Source organism: Nomia melanderi, chromosome 11 (assembly GCF_051020985.1).
Source record: "Nomia melanderi isolate GNS246 chromosome 11, iyNomMela1, whole genome shotgun sequence".
Taxonomy (NCBI): Eukaryota; Metazoa; Arthropoda; class Insecta; order Hymenoptera; family Halictidae; genus Nomia; species Nomia melanderi.
The window spans coordinates 15,557,084-15,582,444 of NC_135009.1; the positions used below are offsets into that span (position 1 = coordinate 15,557,084).

A 25,361-nucleotide genomic window follows, 5' to 3' on the forward strand; every position below is an offset into this window, starting at 1 on the left:
GTCGCCAAACGTGCGACGACGCGAAACAGACTCGCGCGGAAGGACAGCGTTAACGGTGAAAGAATAGCGAGGAAATCCAGTGGCGTAGGGCAGCTTTTCGGCCGCCGCAGATCGGAGGCTGGCCACGGTGTCTGGTTTTTTAATGAAACGCGCTTTAAACTCGGCCGATCAAACTTCGTTCCACGGCCGTTGAACTTGCTACGCTCGGACTTCCGACGCCGGTTTTGAACTTTTGAACTGGGACCGTCGGTTGCTAACCCGCGCCAAGTTATTTTGAATTTCAGGCTTCGCCGCGCTAACTTGCCGGATTACCGCGTCGCGGTGGCCATTGACGACCGGAACTTTCGGATCGGTTGGAAGTTGTAAACGACGGGCACGGGAATATTTCGGGATGCGACTGGGTAATTGTGTGATTAGGTAACTGTGAATGGGTACTTCTGACAGTGTCTGTCTTTGGTGGCGAGTGAGAATGAACGGCAATCTGTTAGTCGTTGGATTATTCTGTTATCGGGGTAGGAAATAAATAATGGTTATCTTTAATGTCTGATTTCTATGAGGAAAGAAGTAATCGACGTTAATAGTCATTAGATTCTTATTGTATCTTAGTCATTGTTATCTGTAATATATGATAATAATTATCTCTAACATCTCTTACTCCTACAACAGAAGAAATCGACGCGAAGCATCCGACATCCACGCATCCTCTATCATTCGATCTTGGTTTCATCCCTCTATCTTTGCTATCAAGCGAAAATATCCATTAATCTAATAGTCATTAGATTCTTCTGTTATCTATAATATATAACAACTACCCCTAACATCTCTTATTGCTACAACAAAAGAAATAATCGACGCGAAGCATCCGACATCCACGCAGCAACCGATTTAACGTTGAACATCCACGTATCCTCCATCATTCAATCTTTTCATCCATCTATCCTTAGCTGTCGAATGAAGGTATCCGGTAATCTAATAGTCATTAGATTCCTCTATTACCTATAATATATAATTATCTCTAACATCTCTTATTCCTACAACAAAAGAAATCGACGCGAAGCATCCAATATCCACGCAGCAAACTAATTAACGTCGAACATCTATGTTTCCTCTATCCTTCGATCTTTGCTTTATCATCTATCTTTGCTGTCGAGCGAAAATATCCAGTAATTTAATAGTCACTAGATTCTCCTGTTACCTACAATATATAACAATAATTATCTCTAACATCTCTTATTCGTACAAAAGAAGTAACCGACGCGAAACATCGACATCCACGCAGCAACCGATTCAACGTCGAACATCCACGTACCTATCGTCCGAGCGACATTACGCAACGGTCGAACAGAGACGAACGCTGCCACGATTCTCTGTATCGACGTACCAGGCAGGTTGCGTAATTCTGACTGCGTCCGCCTAATCCGACCGGTCCCAGTCACGGTCATCGTTCTCGCGCGCTGCGATCGGAACGGGGATCCGGCGGCGATTATACGCGGCCTCTCGAAACCCGGATCAAAGTTTCACGCGGGCTGGATGGCTCTCCCCAGCATACTCTCGGTCCGGTTTACACGATCGTTACACGGGGCTGCTGCATAATGCATGCACTTTCGCGCGCCGCGATCGGCAGTTTACGGTTAATCGACTGGCGCCCGCCGATTTGCGAGATCCTACGTCGTTGCGCGCTCCTCCCCGGCTTCCGTTGCGATTCTGCCGCCGACAACCGAGACGGAAATCGAAATTTCAAGTCGGCTCCCGGGAAAATTGTGACCGTTCGATGCACGCGGAAGTTCCCTTCCGTTCCGGGGAAAGAGTTCCACCGAGATTTTAGGAGAATTTGTACTAGATTCTTCGGAGACTCGAGCGAAACGCTGGGATGTTTTTGTGGAAGTTTAACCCTTTGCACTCGAGAGGCGCCTTTCGGTCGCCACTGGATTCGACCCAGCACAATGATGAAATTTCAGATTAAATATTAAATTTTATATGGTGTGTCAATACATGGAACATCGAAATAAAATAGTTTTGGCACTTAATTTATACAGGGTATTTCTTTGTGTCAGTTGTGAAAAGTATCATTGATATCTTATCAGAAAATAATGAATATTTCTTGAGAAAAATATTCTCGAGTGCAAATCGAGTTTAAATCATAGTAAAACCATAGTAAAACCATAGTAAGTCACCGTCACCGGTGACCATGGCAAATGTGTTAAGTATTTTATTAAAAATATATATATATGTACGATGTGTCGTATATAATTACGTTGAGTTCGTAACATAGAAATGAAACGATTTTCGTCAGAAAAAACGAGTAAAAAAATAATGTTTCCGCCCGGGATCGAACCGGGGACCTTCCGCGTGTTAGGCGGATGTGATAACCACTACACCACGGAAACTGGTTGAAGGCTCTTTCATACCTAAAGAATCCAAGCATCGTCGAGCCTTATCCGGCTTATCGCGAGGTCGATCAGTTCACGCGGCTTAATCGAGCCTGCGATAACCACTCATCGACAATTGAATGTTCATGTAAATAGTTAACAGGGTAACTTAATAAAAGATAACATAAAAGAATAACTTGACTTTAATAGTTCATTGAAAAAAGAGGAGAGCTCTAGGTATACTCTGTGTCAATGTTTGCTCTGAAGTATAATAATCGATGACAGAAGAATAATATTTCATTTGAGTTTACAAGAATTGAGTAATATTCATGCTTGTATTCCGTTTAAAACCTTCACCACGAGTTACAGAGCAAGGGGTTAAAATTCGGTTAATATTTTAACTTTTAGTATTCTGTTTAAAACCTAAGATTAAAACCTAAGGGTTAGTATTCCGTTTAACCCTTCGAACTCAGTAGGCTTCAATATTGCACCAGTTATAATATTAAATATTTTAATGAATCTTAAAGAAACTACCCTAAAATTATTCGACTTTCCACGCATCCAAATTTTCTGCTAAGGAAAATAAAAGATCGAAGGAATGTTACAGCATTTCTAATTTTCGCTAGGAATACTATAAAAATTAGTTTTTACAGTTTTACAATATTGGAGCCTACAGAGTTCGAAGGGTTAATATTCTAACTTCTAGTATTTCGTTTAAAACCTAAGGGTTGATATTCTGTTTAAAACTTAACACAATATTCCAGGGCAAGGGGTTAAAATTCAGTTAATATTCTAACTTTTAGTATTCTGCTTAAAACCTAAGCTTAAAACCTAAGCTTAAAACCTAAGTATTACTCTTCTATCTAAAACACCTTCACGAGTTATAGGGCAAGGGGTTAAAATTCAGTTAACATTCTAACTTTTAATATTCCGTTTAGAACCTAAGTATTAATAATCCGTTCAAAACCCAACACGACATTACACGTCGTGTTAAAAAAGAAAAAAAAGTAAATGTTTCCGCCCGGGATCGAACCGGGGACCTTCCGCGTGTTAGGCGGATGTGATAACCACTACACCACGGAAACCGTTGGTACTCGTTCTCGCTTGAGCCGATATCCCGTCCATTCCGTGTCTCGATCAGCGAGCAAGAGTGAACTTTTCAAGGCAGACGCCGCGAATAGAAGTCGTTGGAAAGTTGACGAGCCTTTGCTCGCGTCGCGGCCGCGTTCTTCCGGCGAGGGTGCGATAAGGGTGGAACGCGCTCGACCGGGGCTTGCGGCGCGACCGGTGGGAGTATTTTATGTCGCATGAAATTGAAATGTCACGGCGGACGTTTCCGTATCTGATAACAAAGCGCAATAACACACACGACTGCGCAATAATGCGCGCGCCCGTGCAGTGACGCGCGCACGCCCGGCCGATAATATCTAATTTCGGACGGGAAATACGTCGAGCGTTGTCGCGCTGTTTCCTCTCGGCGAATCCGGGGATTCACCGGACGTCTTAGGCAGCTCGTTCCTCCTGCGACTCTTCGATCGGTTATCTGTTGCGTCCGTCGAAGAGATTCGGGAATGAGAAGGGTGCGAGGTTGGGGGAGGTTAACCCTTTGCACTCGAGAGGTGACCTGATTCGACGCATCATTCGACGCAGCGAAGTTATAAAATTTTCAATTCAATATTAACCCTTTGCGGAGGAATCTCGCCATTTTGTTGAGATCAAACTTCCATCTTTGGAATAGCCAGTTGCGAACAAATGATTTAACTGTTCAAACAGTAAGAAATCAGTACATAGTTTCCTTATTCTCTGTGATTTAAGCATTCAGTGTTTAATTTAGCAGAATTTGCAAAAGGTTCTGTATACTTTCGACAATTTTCAAACGGTTGAAACCTTGTGTAATGTATCAACACATGAAACATCGAAGTTAAATAGTTCTGTCCCTTAATTTCTAGAAGATAATCAATTGTGTTAGTTGCGAAAAATATTGTTAATATTTAGTCAGAAGGTAAGGGATATTTTTAATGAAAAATATTGTCGAGTGCAAAGGGTTGACACGTTGACTGTCACGGTGGTCAGTGACGACTGGAGCTTCCAAATTGCTAGTTACATAAAAAACTTGATTTTAGATCAAAGTATTTAGCAATATAAGTAGCTAGATCATGGCGTAATATGACAACTGTAATATAAAATTATTAATCATTCGCCTTTGTCATTAATGAATAAATATTACTGTTTAGAACGATAGGAACTTTCGTAGCAGCCAACGTGTTAACCCAATGCGAACGAAGATCCTTCGAAACACACTAAACTTTCAACATATTGAGCTAAATTATCCATCAACCTTTAATTAATACAAAAAACAACACGCTCTCTTGCTGTTCAAATTAGATCATCTCCACAACTCAGTCCTCCATACTTAAACATATCATCAAACACCGACATCCGTCAAAGAGTTAACGTCCAACTGTCGAAAGTTCCGAAAGTCGCTGCGAAGGCAACGCGATTAATCGCACAAGAGTGAAATTGAGGAAACGAACGTCTCGGTGTCCCTTTTTCTGGAAAGTAATCTTCCCGGGGCCGCGATGAATTCCGCGGGTAACGAGTGCATGTAGATCCCGTTAATCCGTAAAACAAACCTGCATAATCCTTCCCGGTGCCGGCAGCCGTTCCGGCCCTCGGCGAGCCCTCGAAGTTCCCTCTCGCTCCTGTTTGCCTTGAAATATTCACGGTTTAATCTAAACTTTCATCTTATCGTCGCCGTTCGGCCGCGGGGATTGGCTGTCGGCCGATTCGATCGAACCGGGGGCCGTTTTAGGGCTCGCCGGCGCCTCCGACGGGCGCAACGGCGCGTTGTAAACCAGCCCTTCGACGATGAAGTCGTTCCGTAGAGTTTTACGACCGCTGGCAAAGATTCCCGGCCCCGCGGAAAGATTCCTCCGTGGTTCTCGGAGCCGGCAGGCTTTCGTTGCGGCGAGGCGATCGCGAAGACGCACGGCGAGGCTCGCCCGTAATTGAAATAAAGGGACAATTTCGACGTGTCGGAGGGTAGACCGAGATCACTTCGGATTTCACGGCGAAAATGATAGGTACAGAGAATGAACAATTGCTTTCATATGTTTCTTACGAATAGACACTAGAACTACCGTACCAGTCAAAATGACTGGTTTCGATTCTTCTGTTTAGCAATTATTGATACTTTCAAAGCATTGAATATTCGAAATGATTTTGAAACTAAATAGTTCCACTTCTGCCAAATATGAACGTTTCATCCGCGATGACATCCGATTCAAAGGGTCAAAGAGTCTTCGTCTTCAGGAGGTTAATATCGGTAGCAAATGGAAAACTTAGAAACCTTCTGGCGAGATAGTTCGATTTCACGGCGAAAATGATAGGTACAGAGAATGAACGATTGCTTTCATATGTTTCTTAGGAATAGACATTCACCTTTCACCCTTTGACGAGGAATGTCGAACTTCTTATGAGATTAGATGTTTCGAAGACGCAACGAATGATTCGATTAGTGACAGCAAGAGATCAGTGCGTAGTTTTTAGTTTCCCATTAATTAAGAGATCGATGTATGATTTAATTTCATCGAGGTTTTGTACGTTTCAAAGAATCTTCGTAAACGGTTAACACCTTGGTGAGATAAAATATTCATATTTGGAATACTAAGTTGTGACAATGATTCAATTACGCTATCAAGAGATGAGTTTGCTTTATTTCTATTGTTTAAGCACTCGACGTACAACTTATCTTCGTATGTTGCTAGCTTTGTGTAATCCTTTGCACTCGAGGGCTCCGGAGCAGAGCCATTTAAAATTTGTCATTACAAACTGTAAAATTCTGTCATTAAATACATCATAATATTTATAATCGATAAAATACAGTAAAATACTATGACTTTTCCTTTCGTGCCCATGTCATTCATTTATATGTTAATATGCTTTCTCTATTAAAATTACATCCAGTTACTGGTAATGTCAGTGACAAAAAGCTTCGAGTGCAAAGGGTCAAAGAGTCTTCGTCCGCAAGGGGTTAACCCTTTGCACTCAGTCACCACTTGATTTCATGTAGTGAAACTATGAAATTTGATATTCGATATTGAACTATTCAAATATTGGGATAAAAATGCTTTGTTTCTCAATTCATTTGCAATTACTCTTCGAGTTAATTTCAAAAAATATCCTCGTCTGCGTCTAGTTAGAAAATGTTAAATACCTCTGACGAAATGCTTCCAAGTGCAAAGGGGTTAATATCGGTAACAAATGGAAAGCTTAGAAACCTCGCTTCGACAAATCTCGATGATCGCAGTTCAAACGCTAAAAACTACAATCTCCATCCCGGAATACTAACATGAAACCTGAATTGTCGCGCTCCATAAACATGTTTTCCGTTCCATCGTCGACGTAGATCCAGCTGGCATGCTTCTCCGACAGAGACGCGCACGGTGCTCGTCCGCGGCCCTCTCTCGTCGGGGTCGAGGATGTAATTGGAAAGGAAGCCCTGGACGTCGAGGATAATCGCCTGACGCAAAGCTTATTATATCAAGATTATCGCGACGCCGCCGAGAGCTGCGGAGCGAGGGAATTTTTCGAAAAATTATTACGCCGGAGACGAGCGGCCCGATGGACGGCGCCGGGAATTTATTATCCGCCTTTGAATTTATCTTCTGGCTGCCGCGCTTATCGAGCGAACCGCCTCGCGACCTTCGGCTCGCAGCTGAGCAATCGGCAATCAACCGAGACGGGTCGCGTTTGTTCAACCGGATTCCTCGGGTTCCGCGTGATTTCAGAAGAATCATCTTCCGCAAACAAGATCTCTCGCCTGTTCGTGGAAATAAAACGCCATTGTTCCCCTTATTTTCTGAATAGATCCCTCGTTAAGTTGAGAAAAATGTCATCTATATCTGATAGAAATGAATCGAACATTTCTACTGACAAATCTTTCGAGTGCAACGGGTTAATTACTCGAATAGCAAGAGATCAGCACGTACTTTCTGATTTTCCTACTGTTCAAGCAATTGATATATAGTTCAGCTTCATCTGCTGGAAGTTTTCTATTTCAGAGAATCTTCGCAAACGGTTGTTGGAAGATTCGAGGCTAGAACTTTATTAGAGAGAACTAATAATAAATAATCGAGATACAAGCTTCTACGCCTATCTCTCAAAGGAATCATCGAAGAAATCGACTCGATGACACGCAAATCGAACGATAAATTAATCGGATCGACCGCCGGAGTGTCTACAGCAGAAATTGGAGCAGATCGATTCAGGTGCTCGGTAGTCGCAGTGTTGATATTTACCGATACGCACAGGTGTATGCGCGGCGGATTAAATAAAATTTATATTACCAAGCAATCTTGGAGGATCGATAGTCCATTAGCCGGTCTGTCTCCCGAGCGATCGCGAATGCCACACTCGCTCCGCCGTTTCGCAAGCGTATTATTATTTCTAATAGGTTTCTAATAGCGGAGCAGGCGAAACAGGAGGCGGGCAATCAACGGGCAGAGTATAACAGGGAATCGGGTTCGGTTACGACATAATTCTCTCCGACTGCTGGTGCGTTAAAACACGAGCGAGCGAGTAAGCGGGCGAGTGTATGCTCGCCGGTTCGTTTCGTTTCGCGGCTGCATTAAAATATTGATCAACGAGCGGCGGTCGCAGCCGCGGGTCAATACGAGCGAGCGGCTTTGCTTAATTAATTAATCGGTACGCGCCACTTTCGCTAATGAGTTTGTTGTTCCGCGCCGAACAACTAATCGCCGCGTCTTGCCCAGCGAGGGAATCAATCGTTCCGCGTCCGTAGCCGCGCGTGAATCCGCCTCGCGGTGCATCTCGGGCACGGAGATATGGAAAGATTCGTTTCGATCTGATCCGTCGACGCTAGAACTACCGAATTTTCCCATTCTAGATTCCTTCCTTTAGTTCCTTCCAAGTCTCAGCGATAAAACTTGCTCTCGCTGCGATCTGATAACGCTGGAATCTGTTACGTTACTCTTGTTACTCCTATTACGACTCTAATGCGAGGTATTAGAGGTTTGACCTGTGCTCGCCGCTAACACAAATTTTCAGCATCAACTGGTCATTCTTTAGCTCTTTACGAGATGAATTGAGTATTTCGAAGAGTATTTCGAAGACCAACTCGCGAACGAATTATTTGATCAGTCGAATAGCAAGAGATCAGAACTTAGTTTCTTTTCAATTCTATTAATTAACCCTTATCACTCGAGAGGTGACTCTCAGTCACCACTTGATTCGATGCAACACAACTATGAAGTTGAATATCTAATATTTCAAATTGAAGTTTGCATCGCTACGTGAAATATTTAAATAAGACACCTCTGTTGCTGAATTTCTCAATGAATTATCGTTAAATTAGTTTCAAACAATATGACCTATGTCCCGTCAGAAAAGTTGTTGATATGTAATTTAGCTTTATATTTATTTTGTACGTTTCGAAGAATCTTCGTCCGCAAAGGGAAATCCCCGTTCCAGCTTAAAAGTTTCATCGCTGCATCTTAACGGCGACTGTACTCGACGCGAAAATACCGTGAGAACGGTGCCGCGCGATGAAACTAGAGCGGAACCTTTCAGCTCGTAGGTTAAGCCTCGACAGGCCGGGGTCAAGGAAGAGCTCGCGATCGATGGCAAAGGGATGCTGCCGCGCTGCTGAGAAATATTTGATATTCTAAAACGGTCGGGATAAAAATAGCCTCGAATACGGGAATTGGGTCGGTCTCGGATCGAAATAGACGCGCGGTGTCGCTGGATGGACACGCGTTCGCTCGGTGCTCGATAACTTTCGTTGGTGAATAGCCGCGGGCAGCAGCCAGGCGCGCGTCGATCGTCGGTTTTGATCGGTTGATAAACTTTCAATCGTCACTGGGGAAATATTATCGACCGAATCGACACCTGCGTCCTCTGTTAAGCGTGACAGCTGTTAGATGATTCCTCTTTCCGAGGACTTCCCCGCGGAACGTTAACTTACTTAGCGACAGAAGTTTACCGTTTGATATACCATCTGTAGTGACAAGTGTACAAGTATAAGTTGTTTTAGCTTTGCAATTATTGATATCTGAGAAACATCGGGACTGATGATCTTAACACATTGCGTACGAGAAATCTCGTTTTTATATAGACTCTTACTTATGCGACTTTGTTAATTACCATAGCATCTAAACAAATATTAAATTTGAATTGATTATCTATTTAAAATATATTACATAACAATATGATATCCATAGATATCCAATATGAAAGTTCTTCACTTGAAATATTCTATACTTTCTAACTAGACGTTGGCAAGATTCTTTGAAACGAGTTTAACAAGAAATCATACGTAAATTATATCCTATTTAACCCTTTGAACTCTGTAGGCTCGAATATTGCACCAGTTACAATATTAAATATTTTAACCCCTTGTCCTACAACAACGAGCGAGACTTGTGGTGAAGAATTTTCAAAAGAAAATTCTTAAAAGAAAATATAGGCGTAACATATGCTTAGAATTTTTCTTTTTCCGATAGATTACAAAAAAACTTGGAGTGCTAAGGGTTCAAACGTTCACCAAGAGTTATAGAGCAAGGGGTTAACATTCAGTTAGAATATTAACTGAGTTAGATTATATTAATATTAAAAGTTAGAATATTAACTTTTAACATTCTGTTTAAAAGCTAAGCTTAAAACCTAAGGGTTAGTATTCTGTTTAACCCTTTGAACTCTGTAGGCTCCAATATTACACCAGTCATAATATTAAATATTTCAATGAATCTTAAAGAAACTACCCCAAAATTATTCGATTCTTCACGCATCGAAATTTTGCACTAAGGAAAAAAGATCGAAGAAATATTACAGCATTTCTAGTTTCCGCTAGGAACACTATAAAAATTGCTGATAGATCACAAAGCAACCTAAAGTGCCAAGTTAAATGTTCGCCACGTGTCACGCGCGTCATCGCGAGGCAAGGGTTTAAAAGGGGCAACGAGAATTGCCGCGACCGGAAGAAGAGAAGGGAAGCGGAACGTCTCGCGTTGGACTCGGATGCATACGTCGGACGCCCGTACATCGGTTGCCACTTATCGATCTTCACGTCGCTGAAAGCCCGTGGGAAAAGTCCTCCGCGGCGGCGGTTGCTCGCGCCTTTCGGGACGCGAGAAGCGGATCCGCTTGAAAAAATTCCGGCGAACGTCTCCCTAATTCCCCGTTGTCTCCGCGGCTCGCACGCCTCGCCGCGGCCGAGGATCCGAGCGGGGAGATTATTTTCCAGCGGAAATCGTTGTTTGCGCGCGGAACCGAAGATGTCCGCCGGCCGGCCGGCCGGCCGCTTTGAGCCTGGCTCCTGCGCGCCGTTCGTTAAACACTCCCGTGCAAATACGAGGCTCATGGGAATTCAATTAAGCGGGAGGACGGGTCGCGCTGGGACGTTGGCTCGTTTGCGGCTCGATCGGATTTCCGACGCGACTCGCCGATCGACCAGCAATCGCTTCCCTCGCGTTGGCATTTTTCGGGGCTGCGTGTTTCGGCCGTTCGCCCTTCTCGCTCGGAAGTTTCTCGATAGAAATGTTTAAACCTTTGCACTCCGAGCAATTTTTAATATGAATCAGCTACGAGTGCCTCTGTAAAAGATTTAAGACCCTGCTTTGTCATTAAAGAAGCACGTGTACATTTTAAATGTTTGACTAAAAACGAAGCTATAAACTTATCTTACAATGTCTCCGTTATGGCGACAAAGTGCAAAGGGTTAACATTCTTTCGCGAGGCGAAGTCGATATTCCTCGAAGCTACTTGTCTAATTGCTCGAAGAGTACTTGTCTACTGAGATCACAAATACTGTGTTATTACAAAGAAATATCAAAAAGCATTTATTCAAATGAAGTTACTTCGATTTACTTCTTGAGAAACATAGTAAGAAAATTATAATTGATAAACAGAAGCGCCTCCGCGCTCTCAATTTTGGCGCAACACGAGAGCAATAGTCAAGCAGTTGAAAACAACATATACACGAAGCTCAAGGACGCAAAGACACCAACGCCATCAAACATTTCCGGTGAAGGTAGCCGGAACACCGGAGCGGCGTTGCTCGGCCCATAATTCCACGGTCAAGCGATCGGTCCCTCCGGTTCGATTCGCGTGCATCGCGGCGGTTCATTTCGCCTGCAAATATTTGAACGGTGCGCGCTCGCCGCGGCAACGCAACTGCCGGCGGTGTTTATCGTCGCGACGTAACGGGCTCGCAAGTAAATTTTTCCGAGTGCTCTGCCGCGAGCCGGTCGTTCGAATAACAATGAACCGGCGCGCCGCGCGACAGACACCGCGACTCGCGGAGGAGAATTGATATTCTCGGCCGGCCGCGGAACAAATACGCATTAATAAAATAACAAATTCGCGGGCTCCGATCGATGCCGGCCGGTTATTACACGACCGTCGAACCGTCGCGTTCGCGGACCGTTAATAATGGCGGCGCGCTGTACGTGACCGAAATACGTAAACGCGGCCGCGCGGAATAACCGCGGAACAACGGAGGCCCCTTTGTCGCGTCGGCCGGTGTAACGAGGAAATTTATATTTTATTTACGGTCACCGAACCCCGCCGCTCGCTGCCCGCTCGCTACTCGTTACGCGCGCGCCAGACAATTACTTTCATACGTTTCTTAGGAATAGACATTCACCTTTCACCCTTTGACGAGGAATGTTGACCTTCTGGCGAGATCAGTTCGGATTTCACGGCGAAAATGACAGTTACAGAGAATGAACAATTGCTTTCATAAGTTTCTTACGAATAGACACTAGAACTACCGTACCAGTCAAAATGACTGGTTTCGATTCTTCTGTTTAGCAATTATTGATACTTTCAAAGCATTGAATATTCGAAATGATTTTGAAACTAAATAGTTCCACTTCTGCCAAATATGAACGTTTCATCCGCGATGACATCCGTTTCAAAGGGTCAAAGAGTCTTCGTCTTCAGGAGGTTAATATCGGTAGCAAATGGAGAACTTAGAAACCTTCTGGCGAGATAGTTCGATTTCACGGCGAAAATAATAGCTACAGAGAATGAACGATTGCTTTCATACGTTTCTTAGGAATAGACATTCACCTTTCACCCTTTGACGAGGAATGTTGACCTTCCGGCGAGATCAGATGTTTCGAAGACGCAACGAATGATACGATTAGTGACAGCAAAAGATCAGTGCGTAGTTTTCAGTTTCCCATTAATTGAGAGATCGATGTATGATTTAATTTCATCGAGGTTTTGTACGTTTCAAAGAACCTTCGTAAACGGTTAACACCTTGGTGAGATAAAATATTCATATTTGGAATACTAAGTTGTGACAATGATTCAATTACTCTAGCAAGAGATGAGTTTGCTTTATTTCTATTGTTTAAGCACTCGACGTACAACTTATCTTCATATGTTGCTAGCTTTGTGTAATCCTTCGCACTCGAGGGCTCCGGAGCAGAGCCAGATTTCACGACGAAAATAATAGTTACAGAGAATGAACAATTTCATAAGTTTCTTAGGAATAGACATTCACCTTTCACCCTTTGACGAGGAATGTCGACCTTCCGGCGAGATTGGATGTTTCGAAGACGCAACGAACGATTCGATCAGCGACAGCAAGAGATCAGCGCGTTTTCAGTTTCCTATTAATCTTCAGTTTCGCTCGCTCCTCTTTGCCGGACAAAGTCGAGCAGCTCCAGATCGGCGCGCGGCTCGAGACTCGGATCGGCGACGCATAAAATTTCATTTTCAACGGATTGCTCCTTCCGCGCCGCCGGGGACGACCGGTAACGGCGATTTTATTGTGGCCCGGGCCGCGTTTATCGAGGCAATTATCGTCGTTGCCATTAATTTCCACTCAATCGGCGCCGGCATAATGGCGGCCGGAACGGGGACGGGAGAGCCCGGGCCACCGCCGATTCTGTCGGGCTCTCGTTTTATTCGCTGCCAGTCACCGCGGTCGAGCGGAATTATCATTGTCCCGCCGTCGAACAATCATTTTCCTCGAGTGGCCGCCCGCCGACGCGTCAATAAAGGCATTTCCGTCCCCGCGTCGATCTACCGCGGTAACGCGCCGCGGCGCTCGACGCAATTTCGACATCCATCGCGCTCCCGTTGTTTGTTTCTTTATTCGGGGATCGTGAATGGCTGTTCGGCCGTGGCTCCGCGGCTGCGGTTGAGTTTTATGCGCCCGGAGAACGGAGCGTCGATTGTTGAAATACGTTTAACTGGAACTGACGGTCGGCTCGTACGATTAACGCGTGATCCTTGCGGAAATTCTGTGGATCTTTCCGTGGTTGAGGTGTATGTGCTATTAAAGCGAAATTCTTCGAATTGTTTCGGATTTAACCGATTTAACGGAATTTCTGGTTTAACCGTTCGAATTCTACGGGTTTTTGCAAAAACCCCGAAACAATGCCGAGCGATCGTGCTTCTTTCGATTTCGAAACTATGACGCTTTTCTGTTTGTACGAAGGCAAATGTTAAATATCGTTACGTTTTTCCAGTTTTAGGTTATAAGAGAAATAAGAATGAATAATTGCAAGGAAAGGAAGTAGATAAGCTTCGTCTGACTCTATGAATCATTGAACAATCTTTTGAACAATGTCACAGAGAAGCGCCATCGCGCCGCTTGCGACTTTAACTGTTGTCACCGATGACCGGAGCTTCCAAATTGCTGAAGAACAAGAAACTTGATTTTCAATAAAAATATTTAGTAACATAAGTAGGTAAATCATAGCGTAGCTACTGTAATATTAAATTATTAACCCCCTTGCACTCTGTAGGCTCTATGACACCATTTCTAATACTAAATATTTTAGTGAATAAATTTAGATCTTCTATACATCGAAATTTTGTATTAACAAGGAAAATAAAGAAATCTAAGAGATGTTACAATATAACATTTTTCATCTGTGCTAGAGATACTATAAAAACTGCTTGGAATTATTGGTTGATTAGAAAATCATCTAGAGTGCTAAGGGTTAATAATTATTCTCAATATCATCTGCCTTTGTCATTAAACAATGAGTATTACTATTCAAAACGCTAATTCTCGTGACAATCGACATGTCAACCCTTCGCACTCGAAAGTTCTTCAATGGAAATGTTCTACGTTTTCCAACGAGATACAGTCAGCATATTTTGAACCTAATTCAACGATAATTCACAGACAAATTAAGCAACAAAGCTACTTTATCTGAATATTTCACACAGCGATAGAAAGTTTCGTTCAAAACACTAAATATTCACTTCACAATTATGCAGTGTCAAATCGAACGGTGAGTGACCTATCGAACGCAAAGGTTTAATATCCACTTTGAAACGGGAACACTGAAATCCGTCATTCCGACAGTGCTCCGAAAGCTCTCGATACTCAAGGCGAAGATGTCGGTACCTACCCGACGAACGAAGAAAATAAAATCCCGCCGGTGACGTCGGCTCCGCTCCGTCGGTCGAGATAATCGGCCGAAAGCCGCGTCCTCCAGCCCGAAACCGATGGACCGTAATCCTTTTAAGCGCGGCCGCGCGTCTCGCGAACGACGCTTGTTGCGTCCTCCCCCCAGGAAAAGTGCACGCGCGTTCGCCGGGTGTTCGCCGATCGTAAAAAACGACCGGTTTACGGCGGCCTTTACGACAGCTCGAGCGGACGTATCTGCATTCGCGTCCGACCGATAAAAATCTCCCCTAACTGCTCCGCGCCGCGGCGAACATCGCGATGCTCGGATGGCCTCCGCGAGAATAAAAACCGCGTTGCGAGCCGCGAGTCGACGGCCGATTCCTGGTCACCGGTAATGGCCGAAACTCCTCGGGAAATCTAATTCGAAACACGCTCGAATTGCAGTTTTATTACTCGCTCAGAGCTTCGTCTGTATAGACGCGTGTACGTTTGTACGCCGTGTTTCGCGAGCAGTATTGTTTCTTTATGTACTCTTAATACGATTGACTCTTGGCGATCGAGAGTAGTTTTCATTAGCTCGTTGGCTTATATCAGACTCGTGACGAGGATTCCAAGGAAAATTGAATAAATGCGAATATCATTCAGTTCTTTTAACACTTTGCCACGTAAACACTCGTCGGAACTCCTGTGTACTCGAAGCAGTTTTCTCCGTCGACGAGAAACTGAGAGATCAAGATTCTCCTTAACCGTTTTAGCGCCAGCGACGATACATCGTTGCGCATCCAATAGCTTACTATTCGCATTGCGGGAGAGCTCTGTCTCAAAACGAATTTATAAAACGTTATAAATTCCATTGCAAGAATTCTTTTAGAATTATGTAAATATTTTTAATTTGGTTTCCATGAGCTTTTCCCCCAAACCTTAGTAAATTCGTCCGGTGACCTTCGCACAGGCACCCCTTCGATCTTTTATTTTCCTTCTCAGTGGAACATTTGGATGCGTAAAATCTAGTAATTTTAGGGTAGTTTCTTTGATTCATTAAAATATTCAATATTACAACTAAGAGTGCAAAGGGTTAATTGAGTGAATTATAGCAATTCGATTTGCTTGGGGGTCACCGGTGACCCCATGGCATTCAACGCGTTGCCTACAAAGTATCAGTTGCAAAGTATCCTCTCAATTATTTTCCCTAAGGGCAGCCATTTTTATTTCACGCGCTCGCCTCTCCTCTCCGTGTTCAGTTTTCGTGAATCACGTGATACGCACCAACAAATACACACTTAGTTTCTGAAACCGTGCGGTGTTTATTTTCGCGAATAAATATTCAACGCGAACGATCGATCGAATCGCGAGCCGGCGAGCCTTCGCGCGAGCATTCACCGCTCGCAGAGAAAGCAGCGCGGACGGACGCGTTCTCGAGCTGCGAGCTAAAAGGATCTCGAGTGAACTCGGTCCCCGCGCGTTGCACCGGAACTCCGCTCGTTGCACCGGATCCTCCTTTGCTCCGTGCTCCCGCCGGACTCGCCGCTACTGTAAATAAATGAATGCGACGGTCTCCTTCTCCTCGACGCGCCGCGGCGAACGAGTTTTTTCGCGCCCCTTTCTTTTCCTGCCGGCGCTCTCTCTACGCTCGGCTCGACGTCGAACGGATTGATTTCGAGGATTGAAAGGGCGGCGCCGATGGAATCGGGATTTTCACTCTTCGGGGAGCGAAGTGCTCTCGGGCTCGCGCCGCGAACTTCGCAGCTACGTTATTTAATTCGATCAAAGTTCGACTGTTTGCGATCGGTTCGACTCGCGGCAAAGGAGTCTCGATTAATTCGATGAAAATCGGTGTATCTCGTTACGTTGTTTTCGATATTCCGACTTCAAAGTTAATGCGCAGTTACGGTCGATGAAACCTTTCGAGTTTCCTGCAGATTATCGATTGTAGATATTTATTCGGAAATGTTTGTGAAGTATTGAGATAATGTTTTCATGTATTCAATTTTTTTTAACAGGACTGGCCTGTAGATCGAGCCTGGGGTTTTTGAAAGATAACTAGAGCATAGTGCTCTCTACCATTTTAATTGGAGAATGATATTTGGAATATAAGAAAAGTTTCGGAAAACTTATAAAAATCGCCTGCAAGTTAATTGCAACGTTATCTCGAAATTTTCAACTCTTCCGATGAGCTAATGTTTTCGTATATTCAAGATATCGTGAAACATTATTGTAGAAAACCGTTGAGACTCTTCTCATTTGTATGTCTATTAACCCTTTGCACTCGGACCTTTCTCATTAGAAATATTTTCACATTTTCTAATGAGGTAAATATTTGTAAATATTTATTTTTGTAAATATTTGACACATTATACTATTATAACATTAAATATCAAATGTTTTACTGCATGAAATCAAGTGGTCACCTCTCGAGTGCAAAGAGTTAAAGAACCTAATCACTCATCTACTAATAAAATCGAATGCTCAGTCTAATCAGACACAAGATAAAAGATCAAAGCTGTCAGAACATTTCTAACAATCCTTAGAATTGAAAATAATCTAAATATCTAATCCAAATAATCTAAGAAAGATCAAAGCTGTCAGAACATTCCCAACAATCCCTAGAATTGGAAATAATCTAAATATCTAATCCAAATATTCTAAGAAAGATCAAAGCTGTCAGAACATTCCCAACAATCCCTAGAATTGAAAATAATCTAAATATCTAATCCAAATAATCTAAAGAAGATCAAAGCTGTAAGAACATTTCCAACAATCTAAATATTCGACGGAACAATGCAACCTGGCGCGAATCGCGCGAGAAGGATCCGAAAGTTGGCTACCATTAGACGCACGCCGCGTCCGAGGCGCAGCGTTCAGTTTCCGGCGTAAGAAACCCGAAGAAGCTCGCAGGCCCGTAATTACGAAAGTTGCAGCCGCGACTCGGCCGTTATTAAAGCCGGCCAGCCGGCCGGCCAGCGTCCCGTAAATCAAAATTTATATCCCGGTCGCCTCTTTCGGGCGACCCGCTCCGCGAGCCGTGAATTTATCATCGGTATTTCCAGATGGATTCTAATTAAGCCGGTCCAACGTTTAACCCTTTGCCTGCTACTTACTTCTACGCGAGTGTGCTTCTCGCATGAATCATCGGGAGGATTGAAACTCGCGAGGAACCGCCTGACATCGTACTCTCGAACTCTCCCGGTAATCCCGATGAACTTTATTAGCTTCGCCGTCGCAAGTTTTCTCTAAGTTTCACATTTACTGTACTTTAACGCGTTCACCGGCGCGGTCGCCGATGACCGGAGCTTCGGAACTACAGGAAAGTAATTATAACTTCTAAGATAGCCGATGTCAAATAAATATGCTCGGCAGCGTGGATAACTGGACAACAGTGTAACGCGAATCGCGATACCAAGCAATCAACACTTTGTACGCTGGATAAATTTCAGCTGTTAAAAGCGCGAGCGTCGGTGATTATGTTGATGTATTTCCGAACATCGATCGAACCGAAGTTTGTCAATTATGAAAGAGAATAGGAAATTCGATGTAATTTTACTTTGGATTTGTGTTGTGCGTATGTAGAATGTTACATTATTGTAGGACTAGCAATTAAGCGATAGACTAAAAATCCCTAATTATTGCGGGGCCGGCAATGTGTTAACCCTTTGAACTCTATAGGATCGAATATTGCACCAGATATAGTATTGAATATTTTAATGAATTAAAGAAACTACCCTAATATTATTAAATTTTCTGTTATTAATTATTAGATTCTCATTAAAAGATCGAAGTTGCTGATAAATTGCAAAACCATCTGGAGTGCTAAGGTTTAACTGAATGTTAACCTCGTAGTGAAGGTTTTAAACGGAATATTAACCCTTAGGTTTCAAATTTAAGTTTTAAACAGAATACTGAAAGTTAGAATATTAACTGAATTTTAATCCCTTGCCCTATAACTCGTGGTGAAGGTTTTAACCCTTAGCACTCCGGATGGTGTTGTAATCTACCAGCAACTGCAACTAATTTTTATAGTGTCTCTAGTGAAAGTGAAAAATGCTATAACATTCCTTCGATCTTTTATTTTCCTTCTCGGTACGAAATTTGGATGTGTGGAAAATCGAATAATTTTAGGGTAGTTTGATTCGTTAGAACATTTAATATTACAACTGGTGCGATATTGGAGCCTACAGAGTTCAAAGGGTTAATATTCTAACTTTTAGTATTCTGTTTAAAACCTAAGTTTAAAACCTAAGGGTTAATAATTCTTTTCTATTTTTCACATAGAAAGAACAAGTGCTAATTATCCCCTGCAATCTACTTGTTTCGCGTCCACCTTCTCACGTATAACCTTCCCTTTTCGGATCTCAATCCTCATAATCCCGAGCAATATTCACTGATCTTACAATCACGAGATCTCTCTGTTCCACGACGCAACAATAGAAAAAAAACCGTACGCTTTCATGCAGATCATCGTCGCCGGTGTCGACAGCTCGTTAAGCGGGCGCCCGCCGCAGTCGGCGCAACCGGCGAAAGGGTTAAAACGCTCGGCAAACACTGGGGGAATCCTCGCAAGACAAATATTTCCCGGCGTTTCGCGCGGAACGTCCCGGGACCGCCGACAGCGCGCTGATCCCGCGTTTCGCAACCGGGAAGCCGTTCATTAGCCAGCCCGAAGGTGCGCGGCCGACGAAGAACGGCCAGAGACGGTCGTCGGTCGCTACAGAACATCCCCTTCCGCCCCCGCGCGTCGGAAGTCCGATAGTTTCATCGTTCTTACCAGTGGCCGTGGAACTTTTTGCCGAACTCGAGGCGATCCGTCAACTCGCGAACGAGTTGTCCCGAGCGAAACTCCTCTCGCGATGGCCTTTGCCCTCGTCGACGGGTCGGTCGACCCGGTATCGACTACCGTGGAATTCCTCTTGTCGCGTTGAGCATCAAAGGGTGGATTCCTGCACCCTTTTTAGAGAAGCGACCCAGATCAACCCTAATTCCTGCAGTGGAAACCGGTTTTTGTCCGGCGACGGCTCCGATTAACCATATTCGGAGATCAACGCGTACTTCGGCTTCTGCTTGGATTCCCTGACTCTCGATTGTTTGGGATTGAAGCGCTTGTTTAGTAGATTGCAGGGTTTTTCATGTGTGTGCTGTCTGGGAGGTGTAATGAGCAATATTTCCTGGGTTTTAACCCTTCTCGAATTCTTTGGATACTTCTTATACTACCACTTTGGATACTAAGCGGAGAAACTATTTCATTTCGATGTTCCATGTGCTGGTAGATCATAGAAAATTTAATAGCGAATTTTAAATTTCATTTCGCTGTGTTAAATGAAGTGGCGAGTGAAAGGGTTAACCCTTAGAACTCCAGATTTTAATCTATCAGCAGCTACAACTAACTTTTAACGCTTCGCATTGACGCAGCGAGTGGGTTGAACGTTAATCGGTTTCCACGCTACCAGCGCGAGACGCGAAAGCGTTCCGGGGCGTTCACCGGCGAGAACAAACTGCCACAGTCGGCCCGACGACGCTGTCAAGATTGATAACGTTCTCCCGGCGGCATCGCGGCGCGCATCATTTTTTAGCGCTCGCCCGAGAATTTCGTCTGCACGGACGCCGGGCGCAGACCCATTATAATCCCCGACACGCGCCGAGCATTCGTTGTCATTTATCTCTGACAGCATGCACAATACGCGTAATCCTCTTTACGCTTTCATCCCCGTCCCCTTTAATATCGCGGCTATTTGACACAACCTGATGTATGCCGGTTCTTACGAACATCCGTGGATCCGACGTTTATTCGCTCGCCGCGCCGGGGAGGAAAAAGCGCAGCTGCTTACCCTCTCGCGGCGAACTGCGCGCGATTCCGCCCGCCTCGCGTTAGCCTCTCAGGCACGGCTGAATTTTGCGCGGGCCTGTCTCTCTGTACGGACAGTGCTGTTCTCCACGCGGGTACATTGGAACGAAGTTTTCGTTGATTAACGCGTTAATCAGGCCCAGACGCGGCCGTCACCGCTGACGGACGAGCCGAAATATCGGCTCGAGGACCGGGGTTTTCTCAATGATATTGTTGCGATACATCGAATTAACGAGGTTGCGATGTATCGAACTCGTCCCTCTAGCACGCACGGCTGAACCAACCCTTAGGATCTGAAGGGGGTTGAAATAAACTGGTCGCTAAGGAGTTGGTCAGAGTAAACGAAGACAAACGAGTAGTCTTTGAGCGAACGTTGACGAGAATAGACGTGTTGAGCTATAGACTACATTCTGTAATATTTGTATGAAATTGTAAATATTAGTGTAATAAGAACATTGTAAATAAACATGTCGCGGGCGAGCGCCCCAGGACCCGCCCAGCGCAACAATATAATAATAATTCCCGAATATTAGGTTCAAGGATGGCAAAGGATTTAACACGAAAAGTTAGCACCTGCAATGAATGTAAAAGCAAACCACACCTCTGTTCACCATGTTTTAATAAACTACATTAACTTTTTTTAAATATTATATTCCCTTTTTTCAAGCCTTCACTGAACAAACCGATGTCGCCTAAGCGAAATATTTAGTCTCGCATCAGTGCGTAAGGACCGACACGCGCGGTCGTGTAATATGAACCTAAAGTTCACCGGCCGGGCCTGAACGAAAAGTCTAACTCCGGTCTGGCGTTTAACGTGTTAAATGATCATTTTTCTTCAAGATATGATACACGTAATTTAACTCTAACAGTTTAGGATAATAATTAGTAATACAATTGGGAATAATATACGACACTAAGAGGTTAAATTTAACTTCTCGGCGAACGGCCGCGCGAACTTCCTCGGAGGCGCGCGAAACGTCGCGAATGAAACGTGAAATCTCGAGATCGTTCGATCGTCTATGAGGATCTGCTGATATCCGATTGATTTGCAGTATGAACATTGCTAAATACTCGACGAGTTCGCTGGCAGCGCTTACTTCGATGGGTCTCGATTGTATTTTCTTCGATGCAATAAATCTAAAGACAGTGTTGCATTAAGGTCTTTACAACTCTTTTCTTCAATTTGTTAATGTAGACGGTTCGCCCTTTTTCGCGTCGATACTTGGGGGCCTGAGAGATCCAGGCCCATTGACTGATTTATGACCGAGGGGACCACCAGGACCTGGCTCACGTACGCCCTCGTCCGAAGAGGTTTCCTTCTTAGAAAAGCGTCGAGGAAAAGTTAGTCGCCGTTCCTCGTTAGAGCCACATAGCGTGATAAATATATTTAACCTGACTACGGACTTAGTTTTTATTTTAGTAGCCCTACATTAAATAACTTTTATTAACTCTCACTAACCATTCGCCATTCGTCGTTCGTTAATATATACAGCCGCTACGAAGATCGTAACAGATTATTTTCGGTTTCCTCGGATATTCGAGCGGAACTGTCTTCGAGATTGCTTCGAACATTCGACGCTTTCGAGATACCAACGATCGCGGAACGAACAAAGAAACCTGCGCTCGTGTTTCCCGACATCGCCGGTAAGAACATTACCTCCGAGCTGATCCGAGCGCGTGATCGCGTGAGTGCGTGCGCGCGTCGCACAAAGGGCGCTCGTTTGCAGCGCGGAGAGGCGATCGCGGATCAGGTGGGCATTAAAGCATCGGCGAATGGCGTGGCCGGGCTTTTTCGTGCCAGCCGTCGCCGATAAGGCGAAACTGCTTCTTGTTTACACGACGGGAATAACGTATCGTTCCTACGATTCCCTTTTACGCTCGCGGCGAGCGCCCGTCGATAACGGCACCGGCGACACGCGCGGACCGTTCAAAGGCGTCCCTTCGATCGGCGACGTTGGTCGCTCCGTTCCCTGTAATATTAAGTCAGTCACCACTTGATTTAATTCAATGGAACTGTGAAGTTCAATGTTTAGTACTTCAAATTGAACTTTGTATTCCTACGTGAAATATTTAAATAAAATAGCTTGGTCGCTTAATTTACGTGTGAATCATCGTTAGATCAGCTTCGAACAGTCGTCCGTATCTCGTCGAAAAATGTTGGATATTTCCAGTGGAAAACTTTCGAGCGCGAAGGGTTAAATCCTCGGTGGTTCCAGTGTTAACCCTTTCCTGACGAACGCCATTCCGGCGAAATGAGATGTTTATATCTAGATCAGCGAACAAACGATTGAATTACTCGAACAGCAAAGTATCGGTAGCTTCCTTCTTACGTTAACACATTGCGTACCGGCTAATTATCTGAAAGTTAAATCGAGATTTTCAGCGAGATCCGCTTATATCGCTGTCTATAAAGAAGCTCAGGTATCATATTGTTACGTAACATATTTAAAATGGACAATTAGTTCTAATCAAATTTGACATTTCCTTAAATGTGGTAATTATCGAAGTTGTATAGCTGAGAGTCTTCGTATAAAAACGAGATTTCTCGCTACCAGTACGCAACGCGTTAACACTGGCTGCCATGTCACCCGAATTCGGGTCACACCATGATACATAAACTTGAACATTACTTTTCCTAGTGACGAACAAACCGAATTCGTTAGATGTGTTGGATACCGTCATAGGCTAGTAAATAAGATAAGCTAACTTTCGATTTCCTTCCTAACCGTTCATTCTTCTGTATATAATTACTCATACGACCCTTGACTTCCTTACTCACCGATCCTGAATCATACGTTTGTCCCTCCGAACCTTAGCAATATCCAAAATTCCTACTGGTCCTTATCCTCATCCCCACTACTTTCAAAGTCAGACTTCCGAGCCTTTAAAAGGGCATACAAAACTGTCCAGGGCAGAGACGAGCAAAAAGCTGACCGATAGAAAAGAAAAGAAGAATCGCTAGCTCTAGAAATTATAATTCTTAAGTGCCTCTTGTAAGATTTCGTGTACTAAGTTTAGTTCGAATAAAAATATTCACCAAACATCGGAATCCTACAGATGTGAGATACTAGAAAGATAGAGAAATCGTTCTGAAGAATATCGACTTCTCAGTTTCAGCGTTGTTAAGAAAATTCCTTTACGTAGGAGTTTCGATGTACACTTGGCAGTCGAAGTGTCAAATCGACAGGTAATTCAGCTTCATCCGGTTCTCTATATCCCAAACAACCCTCTCGAGGGGTTAACATTCAACAGCCTCGATTTCGAGCAATTTCGATCAACGCCTAACCGTTCAGACGATCGCGGCGAACGTTCGAAGAAACCGGCCCGCTCGCGTTTCCTCGTTCGGCCGGCGACGAAACGGAATACGAATTCGCCGATCTGCATAATGCTGCTCGCGGAGCGCGGTCCGCTCTTCCCGTGTCGCTAACGAACTTCCACTTGGCCGACCGTCGCCGAGCATCCTCGCATAATTCCAGCGGCTCCGTCTCCGCTCACGGCCGGGGAGGAACCAGCGACGCCCCTATCTGCGTTTGAACAAGACGCACCGCGCGCTCGTTTAATCCCCGCATAATTACCGGTAAGCTTTCGACCGAGAGGAACACCGTCGGTTCATCGAACCAACTGGCTCTTATTTAACCCACCCTCCTCCGCGCCGCCGCTCGGAACTTCCGAGGAATATTCCGCGTATTACGCGCGGTTTCCGCCGACTCGAGGTATATCCGGTTCTTCGATTCCCGCCGGGAACTTCCCGCGAGCTCGAGGATCCCCCGACAACCGTGTCCTCGCCTGCTTTCCAGGAGAGAGTGCCAATCGAACGGAAACATTACGGGCATGCGACTTGGAGCTTTGATTCAATGATCGGTGCGATGATGGTTGGTGGTGATGAGTCTTCAGATCAACACTAGCGTTACGTTCCAGTTAAAATGACTGGTCTCGATCGTTTTGTTTAGCAATTATTGATATCTTGAAAGCGTAGAATATTCGAACTGATCTAGAAGATAAATAGCTTCACTTTAATACTACAATGAATATCCAAAGAAACTGAAAATAATCTATTGTTGCAATTTTTATAGAGATCACATATCAATCGTATCAAATGCTCGGTGGTTCTAGTGTTAATAACAAAGCTATTTCGTTCCAATATTTCACACATTGATATGTAAAATTCCATAATTTATATAAAATTAACCCTTAGCACTCCAGGTTTCGTAACCTATCAACAACTGCACCTAATTTTTACGGTATTCCCAGCGAAAATGAGAAATGCTATAACATTTCTTCGATCGTTTATTCTCCTTCTTAGTAGAACATTCACTACAACGACTGTCCGAAGAAACCGGGAATAATCTGTCGTTAGAATTTTCAAAGAGATTACACATCAATCGTATTAATTACATCGTACCAACGCTTCTCGAATATCTATAAACAAATCCCAGAAGTTCCGCGCGCGTAATGGAATCTACGAGGAATCAACGATGCCGTCGTGGATAAAATGAATTACAGTGAAATGAGAGCAGAGTCGAGGACTAACGCCTAATTCCGAACGAGTCGGCGCGCGAGGTACCGGTTCGCAACGATGAAAATCCGTCGCAGCCGAGGCGATAGACGGTGGAAAATCAATAACCGATTCGCCGATTCGCCGATTCGCCGATCGCGGTGCTCGGTGAACGGTCGTCGCGCGGCTCGCCTCAATTAAAACGGAAAATTCGCGTGCGCTTTTGTGCGGGAATAATCAGCCGCGGCGCGGCCGACGTCGATC

General features: G+C 44.3%; 1 protein-coding gene and 2 non-coding genes across 3 annotated transcripts in view; 1 reads left to right on the forward strand and 2 right to left on the reverse strand.

Annotated features, from left to right (window-relative positions):
• The window catches only part of LOC116432087 (uncharacterized), a 112,715-nt gene that overhangs the window by 41,803 nt on the left and 45,551 nt on the right, over positions 1–25,361 (forward strand). The gene's annotated exons all lie outside the window — the stretch shown is intronic.
• On the reverse strand, positions 2,315–2,387 carry TRNAV-AAC (transfer RNA valine (anticodon AAC)). The gene has a single exon. It is a non-coding gene; the product is annotated as a tRNA-Val (tRNA).
• Positions 3,382–3,454, reverse strand: TRNAV-AAC (transfer RNA valine (anticodon AAC)). Its single transcript has one exon. It is a non-coding gene; the product is annotated as a tRNA-Val (tRNA).